This window comes from Temnothorax curvispinosus, unplaced genomic scaffold, assembly GCF_003070985.1.
Source record: "Temnothorax curvispinosus isolate PA1 unplaced genomic scaffold, ASM307098v1 QBEX01006133.1, whole genome shotgun sequence".
Taxonomy (NCBI): domain Eukaryota; kingdom Metazoa; phylum Arthropoda; class Insecta; order Hymenoptera; family Formicidae; genus Temnothorax; species Temnothorax curvispinosus.
The window spans coordinates 38,887-56,155 of record NW_020215913.1 but is presented as its reverse complement, the minus strand read 5'-3'; positions in this window follow the sequence as shown (position 1 = coordinate 56,155).

Genomic DNA, 17,269 nt, shown 5'->3' with positions numbered 1-17,269 from the left:
TCTCTCTCTCTCTCTCTCTCTCTCTCTCTCTCTCTCCCCTCTCCCCTTCTCTCTCTCTTCCTCTCTTCCCCCCCCCACTGCGTGGATTTCCGTGTTTCGCGATTTGCGGTTTCCAAACCGCCGGCTAGCACTCCGCGGAAGGGGGTAGCGTTGCGAGAGGAGTAAAAGATCTCTCTTTATCTCTGTTTCTCCACGTCTCTTCGCCTCAGTCGGAGTCTTCCGCTCGGGTAAACATCTACCGGAAACTATCCCGTGGAAAAATAAGCAATGCACGGGGTTCGCGTGGCATCGACGTGATGTTTCGCGGGTGGTGGTGGTATACGCGATTTCATTCGGCATGAAACGAGTGTAACTTAAGAGCCGCTATCACGCGAGAGTCTCTTAACTCGCGCTGCAAGTAAACGCTTACGTTTTACCGTGTAAACGCACCGAGTTCCGTCTTACAAAAGAACTTTGTCTACCTTCGTTTACGATACTTTCTAAAAACGGATGCAGCACGTGTCTCTGAATGTAAGTTTCTTCGTGTACGTTTGCTTGTCGATTATCTAGCTTCGGCAGTGAATCTATTCCGCTGATGCACCGTTTGTTTTTTTCGTTCACGCGAACGCGAGAGAGGCTTAGTGTTTAGGCGCGTTTCTATGGGAAGGCCGGCTCCATTTTCCTGGCCGTCGAACGTCCAACAGGGTACTCTCACACACGTAATTCTCTCACACACACACACACACACATGTCGCGGGAAATTAATTAATTAAATCGCCCTCGTTGCGCGCGGGATGATCGATACTGAAAATTAACTGCCGCCGTAATACTCACGGCGCAGGCCCGTCTGTCTTTCGCGGAGACGGCCTGTCGTCGACGGGAACGACAAATTAACGGACGGGCTAATAATCGTGAATACGCGATCGCCGAGTTATTCTGCGTCGGCTGTGCTAATGGTGTTCGGCCTGTCGTAAAAAGCTTCCGCGGTTTTATTTCAAAATATTCTCACGACGCAATCTTAATTCTTTCTTCTTACAATACCAAGTGATTATTCGAGATTGCTACCAAATAGAAATGCATCTTTTCTAACAGCGTGAATTTTGTACTTTAAATGGAAAAGTTTGTGCGACCGATTTTCACTTGTTCTCTTTCTCTTTCATCTGAATGTGTACTTAACCCTAGAACGCATGTATCATTTTTTTTACCTTCTAACGCATGACTGGGGGCAATATCGACCCCACGCTTTATTTGATCGTAAAACCGGTCCTACAGAAATAAAGGGCCTTTAAACCTACATGAATTTCTTCGTTTTTTAATAACGAAGAGAATGGTATGCGGTAAATTTAATTTTACTCAAGTTTAGTTAGTGAAAAATCCATTTAAAGACTCGACAATAATGTCACTCGCTAGCTCAGGAGCGTTTTTCAAAGTTCGCCTGGGGTCGAAATCGACCCCTCTCATGCGTTCTAGGGTTAATCTCGCGGAATCTCATTTTTGTATTAATTTGCAGAAATAAGGTCGCGAATATATACGCGTTCCGAGTATTGCGGTGTCGCGCGCGATGCAATAATCGGTAACAAGCCGATCAAAACATGGCCCCGCCGATTTCCGAAACGCGGTTGGAATAAAGGATTCGTCGCGTTTGTGCCGTAAATAAATCGACAGAATAGCGTCGCGAGAGCCGCTGAAAATAACGCCGTGAGTTGTGAGGCGCGCGCTACCCACCGTCGTTCATCGGCGTCGGTCAGTTTTCGAAAACAATTTCGTTGTGTGTACAAAACCGCCGATCGTCGACGCGGCGTATCCAATAATGCGAACGTTCGATGATCCGATCACGTCTCCTCGTTAATTAGATCGGATTACCGAGATTGCGCGCGCCGAGAGCACGATTTTTGGTTGCGCGGGCGAAAAACGATTCGCTCTCCCCCTCTCTCTCTCTCTCTCTGTTTCCCTCTGTTTTTTTCGCCTCGCCGTTGAAAATCAATTTCTTGTTACGCGTAAGCCGCAGAAGCGTTCTCGCTATCATGCGTATTTCGGGTATATCCCACCCCGGAAAATGGTTTTTGGTATAGATACATGATAAAATGGATTAGTCGTTCTACGTGCAGATGGATGGAAAATTCTTGTCACGTAGAAATTTTGGCGATACCGTATTTGGTTGGGCAAATATAGAAACAATAGACCATCGAATACGTATATCGCGTATTTTCCGGTTATTCTGAAAATATATGACGTTTTAAGAATGTAAACGGAGGGGAAACCTAACTTTCCATCATTCGCAATTGCGGTAATTTGCCGCGCGTTTTCGATAATCCTAATTATTACATAAAATGACGCGATGTAAACGGAGCTCAGCGCGCGCGTCAGTCCTCGCGTCGGCGAACAATCCGAGGCTCTTCAACCAGGAAGCGAGTAATTTCGCCATCCCGCACGTCCACCCACCGAGCAGCGGAGAGAGATACTTAATTAATTCCACCGCTCGATGGAACGCCGCCGATATTCTTGCGGCGATAAAAATGTCGCGGCATAGTGGCAGCCGCGCGGGTTTTATCAGCGGAAAAATAACGGAGGGTGACTTTTGTAATAGATCTGACGAGAGGTGCGATTTTATAATCCGATTTGTGATCGAATATCTTTTTCTCTTCTTTGCAGAAACTATAAAGAGGATATAATTTAGGAAGTAACTTTGTTATAAAATACAACCATTTATAATCTACAGAAAGTAACTTTGTTATTTCCTGTAAATTATAAGTAATTGTATTTTATAAATTTAGACGAGCGTGCTTTTCTTTTATCCTTATTTTCCTTTTTTGCAAATAGTCCCAGCCTACAGATCGCAATATGTTAGTTGAGAGTCAGCGAATCAATTCGTTATTAGCGATATCTTAAGTTTTCGTCGGGAAAAACGACGACGGCTTCAGGCTTCTTGAAAATTCAATCTCGACAGATGTGTGTCAGGGCCAACAGGTCCCTTACTTTACTTCTCGTCTGTTACATTCCGAGGACTCATTAATGTGACTCTGAGCAGACGTTCAACTGCAGGCAAATAGATCGGCTTTACAGTCACGGACCAAAAGCAGCCAGATTATCGTATCCCGTGGAGTCGGGATTTATTTGACTAATATTAAGACATGGTTTACATCTATGCTTTAGATTAACGCCAGTCAGTTCAACCTTCCGTCTCTATTTATAATGCTAGGTTAAAAAGAGTCAACAAATCGCAGGATTGGATTAACTTTGATTATTAATGTAACCCGACCTGATTTGCTCTGTTTAGAATGTCAAATTTACGTCAATTTGTTATAATATTTGAAAGTTGAAATAGAATGTACCTTTTAATTAAATTCTTGATCCTTTTCGTTGGTCAAACATTTTTACGAAAACTTCGTATTGATGTGATGTGCATTAATCATTTGTTAAGTCAGATATTTTCTTATATCATTCTTGCGGAAGCTCAAGTTTGAAAAATCAACACTTTGCACACGTAATATCGCAAAGTATTTCTTAAGTCCACGCGTTAGCCGGCGGTCGTTTATTAGTTCCGGTCAAGTAACTGTGAGGCATCGGCAGCTGCCTTACGTCAAATACCTCTGGTCATAACTCAGCATTTTCGTCGAACCGTTCTTGGTCTACGAATCGCTTCGCGAGCGCGACCTTTCGAGCCGGCGGAAAGGTTATTTGGGAATCGGTTTGCGCCTCCGTTTTGCGCTCTAAATCGTTCGTCTCGCTCTAGAATCTAGAAGAAGCCCCAGACGGTTGAATACAGCTGTTCAAGCCTTGCACATGCTCGAGACACCGATGTTTACATTATTACCGCCGCTTCGCTGTCGCGATTTTGAAGAGCTGCTGCACCTGTCTGTCCCGTCAGCGACTCGTTAACTTGCGATTAGTGGCTTGCACATACATCTCGCGATAAAAATAAAATGATAACTTTTTTTTATAAAGTATCGCAAAGTATGCTCTCTTACGTGAGATAAGTTCGTGCAAATAGTTACGGCTTATTATTACAAAAAGTCGATCCGATAGTATAACTCGAGAGATCTCGAGAGCTCTTGATAATATCAGGCCATATAAAAAACTCTGACGGCTTATGTACGCTTAATTAAGATATATATCTTCAGATATATTATTCTGAATTATAAGAAGTGAGAGACAGAGAAAAAGAGAGAAAGAGAGAAAGAGTCGTGAAATATAATTGAATGAATAAAATATATATACAATTATAAAATAACGGGTGTTCTTGAAATATATAGATATTTCGAAGAATAATCTTGAAACTTCTTTATCGGAACATCCCTGCATTTTAAACATACGATAAAATGCGTTATGATAGCACGCGACAGCCGGCTGGCTCGCGTCGTCACGCGAAATAATCTGGTGAGCGTTCGGAACGACAATTTGCGCGTTGGATGGGTTCGCGTGTTCTATTCGCAGAACGTATCGCCGTTCCGTTCGGCAAAGGTATTACTCAGCGCGATGAGATTATTGCGAAACGAAGCATTGTCGCCGGGTGCACTCTTCGAAACAATAATCGCGCTCGGATGGACGCGCTCCGATTATTGGCGGACAGGACAATTTCATTTTGCACGCATAATTGCGCGCAATGTCGATGTATTTAGCTGTGCCTAAATTTCGCGTTATTCCAGTCGAAACTGATCGAACTATTCGCCTGGTTCAACTGACGATAGATTTGGGCTATTTCGCGCGGAATAATCGAATTTTAGTAATGAAACTTCGCGAGGAGCGCTCTATTTCTATCTTTTATCAAATCAATATGCGACAACAGTTAGGATTGGATGATTCCTTCATTTTCTTGACACATATTTCTCGATATGCATTTAAAAAAATCCTTTTTTTTTTTAATTTTCTGCGCAATCTATTTTTATATTTTATATTTTTTTTTGTATTACGAGACTTGTGACGGGTAAAACAAATTGCGTTTTTTAGAATAATGATCAAATCCACGTTTTTACACGGAGCTAGAATGTGTCGCTCACTCGCGTGTGTGTCGTAACTCTTTTCGATTACATTGTACCCAGGTCGGCAGCGGAAACGAGGTTACCGTCTGCGTGACGGTGATTTAATGAAAGTGACGTCTTGGCACTGGGATGCGCCGATTGGAGATTAATCCGTTGAATTGCGTACGTACATGGGATGTGCACATGTGCTGCGCGCGCGGTGTGTTACCGAGAATCACGCTACACCCCGCGCGCGCGTACCTCTCTCGTACGTGCGCACTCGCACACGCATAATTTTAAGTTCGCCTACCTATATTGGCTTGAGGCGAGTGCACGCTTTTATCAGCTTATCTTTGAAAGCGACGGTAAACATTTGAATTATTAAGCCGCCTCCACGCTTTGAAACGCCTCGGTGGATGAGGAGACCGGTGCGAAGGAAAGAGAGAAGAGGACGAGGCCACCCGATATAATAACTGTGGGACGGAATAAAGGGGTAACTCGAATGCTAGAAATTAACCCTTCGTGAAACGCGGTCGTTTCTACCTGGGGAAACTTTGGAAATGTTATATTTTCCCTCGGTGGAAAGGGAACTCGCGAATTATAGGCCTTCTCGTAAACTTTGCGAGAAAATCCCCGTATTTAAATTTTAGTGTATGGCCTCCATTTTCCGTAGAATACCGCAAAATATTCGTGAAATATAAGTTTTAACGTCTAATAATATGGAAGATCATAAATCCTGATAGTAGATATTCGGTATTCAGTAAAATACCGCAAAATATCTGATAAATTTCAAGGTCTGACGAAATGATTAATCCTAGAATATTGTTACGCAGGACAGTTTGGTGCGCACTACAAATCGGATTACAGAGAGATAAAATTCGTAACGTGGAAAATGTAATAATCGAAACGCGCTGAATATTGCATGTTTGTTGTCTGATACGTTTGACGTCATTTGTATCCGTTGATATACAGTATGTTTCGTGTGCAAAATGGTATTGTCAGCTCGGAAAATATTACAGATAGGCGGAGTGTCGCACAGAGAAAGATATTCATTTAGGAAAAATATTATTTCGTTTCGTATAATATATTGTGGAAGCTCAAAAATACCTTTGCACAATAATATTGTTTCGCGTGCGCTCGATTAATATTTAAAATTATTTAAACTGAAACACTTGCGATTTGTTAAATATTGTATAAACCCGGTGAGCCGGATAACAATGGATACAATTGATTTATAACGGTCTAACAGAATATAATAGGCCCATAAATCGCGAAAGAGAACAAAGAGCAAAAGAAGGGAATGTCCTCTTGTACGTTTCACCAGAATCTCTATGTTCTCTAAAACGGTTTGACAGTAGTGTTCAACTTGCATGACGCTCAATGCCCGTCAAATAGCTCGTTGCAATTATATACTCATCTTCATGACGCAATCAGTAATGCAGCGTGAATACTGGTAAGCGAAGTACAACAAATGCAGCAGAACCCATTGAGGTCAAGAACCATTTGCAGTGTTTGCGAGAACACTCGGGTACACTTCTCATAGCAAATACAATATAATTGCAGATAACAGTACTCCGAAAATTGACACCAATTTGATGTTATCTTTTCTAGGTACTGTTATACTTGAATTGCCATCCTTGCGACATATACTTGGAAAGTTTTATTTAATTACTATTTTAGAGATAGATAGGGATGAGTTAGAATATATCTTGCTTGTGCTAAAATGAAAATCCAACACGGCATATGATATTCAACACATTGTCTGCCCAGAAAGTTTTACATGTCTTACCGTGTACATGTCAGTTGAATTTTCGTTATCACAAGCATATAAAATATGATAAAATTTACATAATATTTTTCAAGTAAGGCTGTTACCTCATGAATAGTGTGTTATCTCTTGAATAATATTTTTACTTTACATTGTTATCTATCCATTTGTCATTCAAATTTTCCATTAAATAGCATTTATTTCTTACAAACGTTTTAAAAAAATTTTGATAGCGTCGATCGAGGCGTCGATTAAAGAATGGCAGTCAGCCATCATTGTTAATAATTTGTTCATATTTCAGAACATTGGAAGATATTATTCACTTAATATCACTCTCGAATTTATCTAACCGTTGTAGGCGAAAGTTTACGGGGTCGTGCAAAAAAGAGACGATCGAGTTCGGGAAGAAGCTGATGAATTTGTTAGAGTTCTCGGAGTTCTTTCGGGGTAACTTCTATACACCAGAACTTTCACCTTCGCTGTTAGCGTGTGTTTTCGCTTCGGGCTGTAGATATTCGGCGAGGTTACATCTTTGTGATTTCAATCGATCACCTTCGCCAATTCGTTCATGTATTTCGCTGTACGAAACATGAAAGGGATTGCGGACAGACTCGCCTTCTTGCTCTCCGAATGGAAAAAGTGAAAGTATACTGGTGGGTCAAGTGTGCGTAAGGATTCTTGCGTAATGGCGCGATCCATCTTACTCTTTCGAAGGTTGAATGTCTCGATATATATCTCCCTTTTCCTTCTTCAATTGCTTTATTTATTTATAAGGATTTGATTATGTGTTGGTCTGTTCCGTGTTAATATTGTCGATACATTTCACGCCGTCTATAAAGAGTATCGATAACGCTCGCTTTTTTGGTGGATTATCAACGCTAAATAAGTGAAGTATATACTTCGCCTATGAAATAGTTTCACGTACATGCGAATTGTATTAGTTGACACGTAAAATATCAACATTACGACGTTGATATTTTCACGCTAATAGCTTAGTATCGAAACTTAGCTCACGATAGTTTCCCCTTTTGTAGACTTGCGATACTTTCCAAGTATCGATCGCGTTTCCCGTCTCGACCACGTGTTTGCGCGTATTCAGAGTGCGGGCCACGTTTTCGTAACTTCTCTTCGTAACTTCTCCTCGGGATAATTTCCCGAAATGCTCAAGGCCGCGGAATCGAAGCCTCCGAGAAAACGGAGACTGCTATACGTATTCGTGAAATGATTCCTCGAAACCAGTTTCTCGAAGTGGTTTCTTTTTCCTCTTTTCTACTTCATCTACTCTTTTTTATTCATCTTGTTTACACAGCTTCGCAGTATCCTGTCTCTTCTGTTCTTGTTCGCCTTTGTGGCGCATAATAATCCATTGTTGCGACTGTGATGCCATTTCGAGCGACAACTATAGAGTTTTTTTTAATTTTAAGGAGTATGAGTAACACGGGCGAAGGACTACAGGTGCCTCTTCTCGGTGTTTTTTCGTGACTCCAACGTCCGAGGGTCGACATTCTTCAAACCGGTTAATTCTCCCTCGCTTTTCTCTCTTTCTGTCTACTCTGTCCTCGCCCCTTATCCCTCGCTGCGGTCAAAATAGTTTTCTTCTCATCTTCAGTGGTTTTAAAAGACTCCGCCTTATAAATAATTCTATCAAATTTATTTAATTTTATTATTTCTATGCACAGCTAATTTTTTATAGCAAAAGTTTTATCGATCATTCGCTCTTCTTAATATCAATCATTCATTTTTCTTAATATTAACAGAAATTATATATTTTCGACACTGTTAGGATTATTACATTAGATTGTTATACTTAGAGTAACAGCTGACGCGCAAATATACGTGGATAAAATATTTGGCGAACGATTGCGCGTACGTACGCCCGCACGCATGCACATTCGATCGATTAGGAGTTTTACCTCCAATTAATTGCGTTGTCGGGTTAACAAAAGGTGCGCGAGTCAAATAGCCTTTACCCCCGGACGCGAGGTAATCATGTAACGCAAAACACGACCTACTTCGAAAACGCTGACGGGGAAATGATAATTAAAAGCGAGCCGGTAGCTCGATAAGCCTATTCGACGAGGCTTGGCGCGATCAGGGGCTAGCTAATGTTCACATATTATTCACTTTTGCACGCGCTCATCGCCTCGGTAACGCGCAAATATTAACGGTCCGTTATTATCCGAGCGAGTGTGGCGAAAACAACGAGTCGTATTGCACATAAATATGCATACGGACTATTTGCGCGCGTATTTGTTCGTTATATGTTTGGGACGACGCGCGCGTGCAGCTGCAAGCGCCGACGTTTTGCGCGAGATTAAAGCGTGTAGATACAGTACCAGTCGTCGACTGTCGCCATGCAATTATTCAGACAGGCAAGATGTACAGGAGGAATGCCTGAATATTTGACGTCGAGATGCTAATTAAGAAACATCGATGACTCTGCCAAAATTGATTGGCAGAACAAAAATATGTAGATGACGATGTAGTTTTGGATTTTAAACGGCAAATGCGGAATTAAGTTTCAGGTTTTGCAGGATAGATAATAATGATTATGTATTTTGTATAATTCTCGTGATGGAACTTGTAATTACATGTACTCATTGACGATAATTTAGATGATTAACAGCTCCAGCTGTGCGCGTCACGGCGAACGCTTTTCGGAATAACCTTGAGGACTCGCGACTGAGAGCCATTGGCAAAAAAGAAAAAAAAATTACATATGCACAGTGCGTCATTGTCTGGAGTCGTGTCTGCGTGCCCGGCGAGCACGTTCGAAAATACTTTCTTTGATCGATCAAAATTCGCCATACGACGGAAGTCTCCTTCTTTAAGTCTTCTCCGCTACCGGATGCGACCTTAAAAGCGTCAAGTGTATGCGTCATGTAATTCTCGCTCGGTGTTCATTTCTAATTTAACATCGCTCGTGCATCCTTGTGCATTTTCTACGACGAGGAAGAATTAAATAAAAATTCCGAAGGTGACGGAAAATGCAATCATTTAAAGCGAATGCAGCATCTCGTCGGAGTTTGTCTATACATATGTGCGTTATCATATATATTTAACTTGTCACGTATTGCTTTGCGTAAAGTCGCAAGCGTAATCGCGAATTGCGCAATCGGGATTATTTACTGATTACACGCCTCATCGAAGACCGACTCATTACCGTGCTGAGAAAACGATTTTTTTTCTCTTTTTTATCAGAAGTTTCTCCTGTTGCGCGACCTTCGGTTTAGCCTTAACCTTGCTTGCGCTCTTGATATCTTTCTGATAGCTGGCAAAATTTCTTTAACTTTTTGATCGCACGTGTGCGTGGGTTTGCGGAGTCTTGCACGGCCTGCGCGTACAGATGTCACCTATGGAATCTTTTATCGCACGCGATATTAGAAAGTTTGCCGTGAATTCCGCATTCTATGGATTATTCGGCGAGGCGAGGTAACGCCTTGTCTCTATTTATACGCAGAAATTTACATGCCCGGAACGTCGCGGACAATGGGATGAAAACCTCGTCGATATCTCGCGCTCGTTCCACGTGGCTCACCTGGGTAACCTTGTCTGACATTTTTTGACGTCACGCGTGGAATTGTGTCGGTCCTCGAACAATGGAAAGTTTGGCGGAGCAGCTCGTGCTCAAAATTTAATGCCTCAATTTCCAAGAAAGTAGCCTTAATGATGGAATTAAATAAGCTCAACAGAGTCATTACACAATTTTTTTTCGTTCAATTTCGAAGATTGACATTAAATGATAAATTAAGCGAGCTAACAATCTCGTTACACAATTTTCTTTTCCTTGTATATAATTTTAACCACGTAAAGATCCATATTTTCGATAATATTGTCGGATTTAATGTTATTATTTTTTATTCGTTACTAATATAATTCGTTAATTTCTGCTTCATTCGAGATACACGGCCATTAAATTAATTTGATGGAACTTTTTTCAATGCTTTCTGTGTGACTTTTAAATACCTGTCACGTGGAGTCAGTTACGCGTAAATAAAGCTATAACAGCATCAGACAATGTAGTTGCGTGCGTAAAAAAAATACGTCGGTGATCGTAGCGTGAGTTATGCGGGGCTGCTCGATCGAATCGCACGAAAGCGCGTTTATACGGGCCGTTTACGCGATCTAATCAGCTACACACAGGGAAAAGAACCGTCAGAAATCAATATCTTGGTCGATGAGTCAGACACCGAAGCGCGCCTCATAAAATTCACCAACACACCGCGCTAATCTTACGCGTATGTAATCAATGCGGGACCGAGAGAGCGTTTTTTAAATTGCGATCCGGTTGATTTTTTTGTGCCAGGCTGTTCAACAGGTTTCATTATGTTTTAGCAACGGATATGCGAAAAATATGATTTTAACGCTTTTTAATCGCATTTTATGACGCTTCAATTTTTAAATTATGTACTGACAATTAGACAGTTATTACTCGAAGTGAAATAAATTCCGCGACAGATTGTAGATATTTAAATATATATACGACAAGAGAAGGACATTATTTTATAAATTAATCTATTTATATACGAATGTGTATATAAATACCGTTTGTCCCTCGGAAAACGTCCGTTTCACAGTAGTTTGCAGTGTATTTTTATTTGGATCAAGTGGGGAAACTGCCTGCCGTTTTCGTCGCTCTCTTCAAATGTTAATCGACTTCCGAAAAAACACGGACAGTCATCCATCTCTTTGTCCTCCTGCGCGTAAAGCGCGCGCCGGTTATTCGATCGCCTGTAAATATATACATATCGGTCCATCGATACCGTATTTGCTTAACCAAATTGGTGGCCGCACGCGGAATCGAACAAATTTCAAAGTGACCAAGTGCGCGATTTGGCTCCGGAATTCGTCATGCTCGATGAAGGATTATTCGTAGGAAAAATAATTAAATTTATTGTTAGCGACGGGTAATTTATTTGTTAAAACGTTGAATTATTTCGTCGAATTTCCTATAGCTACACGAGCGAGTTAATTTTTTTTGCCGATCAGTCAGGCACGAAATTTACCCAGTCTAAATCACCTTTATATTCCCCGATCGAGCATATAGTGTAATTATATTCGGTCTGCGCTTTGCATAAATTTATTGATTCTCGTCGATGTACTACGTCTCGCTGATGAATATTATTAAACCGGCTAAATTTACGAATGTGATTGCTGCGGTTGCGCTATCGATTGATTCGCGTCGTGTACATGAGAATGGATTATTTATCTAGTCCAGCTGAACGGTTTATTAAATCTAATTAATCGTATTAACGGGAACCGGCATAAAACCGGCAGTCTTCATGCAACGTTAAGTGACTCTTATTAATGAAGAATGCATTAATTTTGACGCTGATGCAACCGGCCGGATGCGAAATTGCAATATGCAATTTCAAACACGATAGATAAATAATGATTACATTAAGGTATAATTATTGGTACCCGTGCAATAAATATTTCTGCGTTCTTTTCATGCTTTATCGTGTTGATGAAGTAAAACTAGAGTCAAGTTCGACTCGAGATATTCGATTCCGGGGGATGTCATCTAGAACTCGTGAATGCGAAATTGGCCGGGGACGCAATCGGCCGATCGACTCTTCGGCTAAAAGGAAAACCGTGTAACCGAGGGAATAGCGAGAATTACATAAATGCTCGGAACCGCAAAGTTTACACGATGATCGAATTACATGGCGTCGGTCGGTTTGCTGGCCGAGGGCCAATCGGCCTCACGTTGGCGTTTTGAATTCTTTTTGTTAGTTACGCGAGTCGAGCAGCTGTATACCGGCATATTTTTTTTAGCGTTTTGCCGAAACGACCGGATTTTTTGGCGGGCTTTATTTTCGGACGGGTTTCCAACTCGGCGCGCGAAAAAGAAACATTTGAGATACAGCGTTTTTCGGCCAAAAGTATGTTGTTTTTCCCATCGGTGACGGGCCAAGTTAGGGGTGACGCCCAGTTAAACAAATTTTTGGCGGATTTCAGTTTCAGGCTACGGTGTAAAAGGAGGAAAACGATCGATGCTCATTTTTTCCGATAAAAGTGCTTGATTCTCATTAGCGGTCGCAACGTCAGTTAGCCAACAGTTTCGCGCGGTGACGCAGATAAGAACGAAATTGCTATATCCACGCAAAGTGGCCCGATGGAATTAGCAGGGAAAACGGCAACCTCCAACTCGCAGATTGTAGCTGCCAGTGCGATTTTTTAATCGAGTTAGCAACTTCCGCTTTTAGCTGCGAGCAAATGACGTAACTCCGCGCAACCAAACTTTAACCCTTTCCCTAGAACAAATCTAATTTTTCGAAATCAACCGCGGCACAAAATAGCCAACTGCATACAATTTTCATGTAAATCGAATAATTCTCGTGGCACCGTTTATCGAAACCATTTTACGTTAATAAATAGTTGATTGAGGGAACGTAAGGGAAATAAAAATGGGGCACGAGAGAGACATTTAGAATTTTACACGTTGCAAAATCGATGAGCCGGTAAACATTTTACCCGGCGGGAAATTTTCGCATCAACGTGTCGAAAATTGCGTTTAGGAGGAGCATGCATTTTCTTTGCATAAAATAGGAAATCATCGCGTTTCGGACACGTGTACATTGTCGGAGCAGTCGTTGCACGTGCGGCAAAGGCTGCACGAGACCGTTCGCCAGGCCATTGGTAGGGACCACATCAGGGCACATCGGCGACGTTGGCTAGTTCAAGTCTTTTGAATTATTGAAACTGGGTCGGACGCAGCTCCACATAGATATTGCTAACCTAATGCCTCTGACCTTCGAAATGACTCCGTCGATATGAGCATAACCCAGAATAGTTTTCATCGATTTTGTGACTTCGGTCACAGTCATTCGGCATGATAAGCATTCGGCATTCAGACGCGATGCAATCAGTAAGAAATAATGACTGTCGGTCGTTGGGAAAATAGGTTCGGGCTCGCGTTTCAACCGAACGACGTAATCGCTTCGATTGATTCCGCGTCTTTGCGTGCGAATGACGACACAACCGTGAGTCACGTGTGAGCCTGTGAATTCGTGAGATTCGCTGGATGCCGGAAATTCGATACGGAGATTTGTCCCCTCGCGTCTCTGGGGTCGGTCACCGAGAATAGATTTTTACCGCGACAGAACGGCGCGGCGGGCGGCGTCGCCAATCGGCGCGCACCCCGGTGTGTTGCGCGCGGCGAATTATTTACTTCTTGCCAGGAATAGGCCGACCGGAAATTTATTTATCCACTGTGTCCCTGCTCTCGCAGGGCGCTCGACCGAAATACAGTCGCGTCCCGAGAGAGAGACTCGCCCGGTTCGTCTTCACCGGGATCTTGTCTCGTTTCTCGATGTTCCAGTCTCGATGTTCCAGTCTTTGACACCGGCTGATCTGCCCGGGTCGACAGGTTCTTGTCTAGCGATTGCGAGCCCGGTGGTTTTTGCCGCCTTATATGTCTCGTACGATGCAGTGCTTCTCAATGAAGTACCGAGCCTTTCGGCTCGCCTGATTTTTATTCGAATCGGTCGCAACGATATATAATTTTTACAGAAGTCATAAGTGAAACATTCTGATACCAAATTTGTTGGAAAATATAGAAAAATGTAAGAGTGAATTGTACTTGTCGTGATAATCATGTCAAGGTGCAACTAATTTTTTGTATGCATTTTTGATATATTGTTCTTACAAAATAGGAATCTAAATCTGGTTTATACTAAATTTGCCGCGATTATTTCTCGCAACACAAAGATCACGCAAATATTTCTTTTCGTCGAGCTAAGAGCGCCGAGGTAAACAGAACGTTGACGAGGTACTCGTGAAAAGTGCAAGGTGGGCGGAAGGTGCGACTTGAGAACGTTCGTTGTGATAGACGAATGAGCGCGGCAACGTTGGCCGACAATTGCCAATTACTCAACCCGACCTGTTAGGTCAATTGGATTCGCGTTTCCAGCCGATTCAGGAGTCCGGTCATGTCCCACCATAAAATTACTCGTTGGCCACACGCATCGTCGGCGCTCTTCTGGATTGCCCTCTTTATCACGGCACGTCCCTTTTTTCGATCTCATTTTCGCAGATTGATCTTTAATATTTTACAGCGCATTACATTGCAGTAGCACAAAGAAGAGGCATTAATCCGATTAGGGGTATCGTTAATTCGGGGAATTACGTTAATAAGTAATTCACGGTAATAAGAAACAAACGTCTCGTTCTAGCCGAAAAAGAAAGTTATCTCACCGCTGAGAGATTGTCAGCTGTTACCGTTCATCGGTTTGCGAGCTGATTTTTGCCCGAGGCTGTACACGCACACGTGTACCCCCGAGACGCACGCATGTTCGTCTCGGCGACATATGGCAGTGCTCCAACAAGTGGCGGTAAAAACGAGCTGTGTGTATGCGTGCGTTCGTTCGTTCATTCGTTCGTTCGTTCGCTCGTGCGAGCGCTCTCGCGTCCGGATATCGGTTGTACACGCAATGTGACGTTTATTGTCCAGGGGTGGCCTGTGAAAGGGTGTCGTATATTCACTCCATCGATTTCCTATTCGAAAATTTCATTCCCGTCGAGATGGACGGTTCCTGTTGCGAGAATTTTCACGATTCGAACACGGAATCCTTATCTAAGATTTTACTAATTTAGAAGGACACGAGAAACAATCGAGCATTTATTGATCCTGAGAAAAACTAGGCCGATGTATTTCATCTTTTATGAACTTGCGAAGAAGAGAGAGAGAGGGGGAGGGGAGGGAGGAGAAAGAGGGAACGAGAGAGACTTGCGTCACTTAATTCTCATCCTTCTCCGCGTCCCGATATTTATTTATCTTCGTTTGGGTTGTCTTGCGGGCCTTCTCTAATCCTTCCGCAAAAATACGCGACGGGTTGTCAACGTAATTAAAGTGGACTGCTTTGTTAATTTGTTTCTTGTTGCGTGCACGGATTAAGAATAGGTAATTAGTTCTAGGGGGAGGATTTGCCCGTCGTGCCGACTACGTTTTATTCTTTATGAACTTGCGAACTTTGCTCCGCCCCCATCCATTCTAAACGAACTGCATTTGTTCCGGGGTTCCAAGATTTATGACGATTTTATGAAAGGCGACGTGTTGGCGACGTGATAAAATTAAAACGGGGGAAAGTCGTTGCCTCATGTCGCGCGTTCCTTTTTTTATCCGACCACCGGGTTAAAAGTGAGCAATCGATTCTGTATAAACTCAGATCGCTTTCTACAATATTTTCTCTTCGTATTTTTATAAAATACGGCATATTTATTTTACTTTATCATTCACTGCTATGTGTATAATTTTGTCAGATCGGAATATAGAATCTGTACGAATCAAAAGATCAAAAGCTCTTTGCGAAAGCGTCGGCATTTCCCCTCTAACGCAATATCCTCTGCGATCTACAAATCATATTCCTCGATCGATCCTATTTCGATCGATGACCGAGACGAAATAAAGGGAATCGCTTGCGTGTGCACTTTCAGCGACTTATTCCATGTGCACATAAAATGTCGTCGCCGCAGGACGACGACGCGAAATCGCCAAGGCCAAGGCCAGCCAGGGCTGTGTCAAGAGGCTCTCGTTCCACCCGGTTCCTCTTCTTATACTATTGTTCCGAGGAAACACGGCGAACATCCGTTGATTATCGTCCCGAGCAATCTGACGCAGGGGCGCGTGAAGAAGGGGGAAGGAGAATTAAAAACAGAACGGCAGGAAGGGACGATGAAGGCCGGGGAGAGCAGAGCAAGGGGAGAGGAAAGGCACGAGAAGTGGGAAAGAGGAAGAGGCAGTAGACCGGGCGAAAGTGTGGCTGCTCCACTGGCTCGGCAACACGTGAAGAGGCAAGATAGGATGAGGAAAAATAACTCGCGGCACACACACGGGGAAAAACGGGACGTGGCGGCGCGGCGAGTGCGGCACGGTGGCGGGAAATTTAGCATAAAATTACACGGGAATGGCGGGTGGTTAACGAGAGGTGTCGGATGGACGGACGGACGAACGAACGAATGGATGGACGGCCATGGCACGGCGCGGGCACGGCGGGACGCGCCGATTGTAATTCAAATCGCGGCCACGTACAAGCATAGGCAAAAGTTCGCAGTGAAACGCGACGCGTGTTGAAACGCGCGCGAGCTAAGCGTCTCGCGTATCTTTGTTCTCGATGCAGATTTGAAAAAAAAAAACGGTTTTTTTTTATTTGAGAGTTAAGTAACGAAGAGCGTTTAGAAAAATCGCGGAAAGTCTCGAGAACTCTTTCTCAAACGCTCGAGTCGTCTTTCTGGCTCTCTCAGATTTTTCGAGAGCATCCTTGACCGTTCGGGAAGTGCCCTGGAGCTTTTTGTCGATGTTCAAAGAAGGTCGGGGGTCTCGCAGGAGAATAATTTTTGGGCAGAAGCGGTCTACGCGAGAGGCTTATTTCTGGTCGGTACGGCGCACCGTTCGGTTTCCCCGGTACGCTTCCTTACCGTCGGCGGATGAACCCGGAGTTTCTACCTTATCTTCCAGCGGCCAAGAGAGTCAGTCCAGTCAGCTGTTGAAGAAAAAGCCAGCTGATTAATGGACACGTCGTGTCGGAGGTGGCCAATTAAATCGTGAACGTGGATCTCGGGA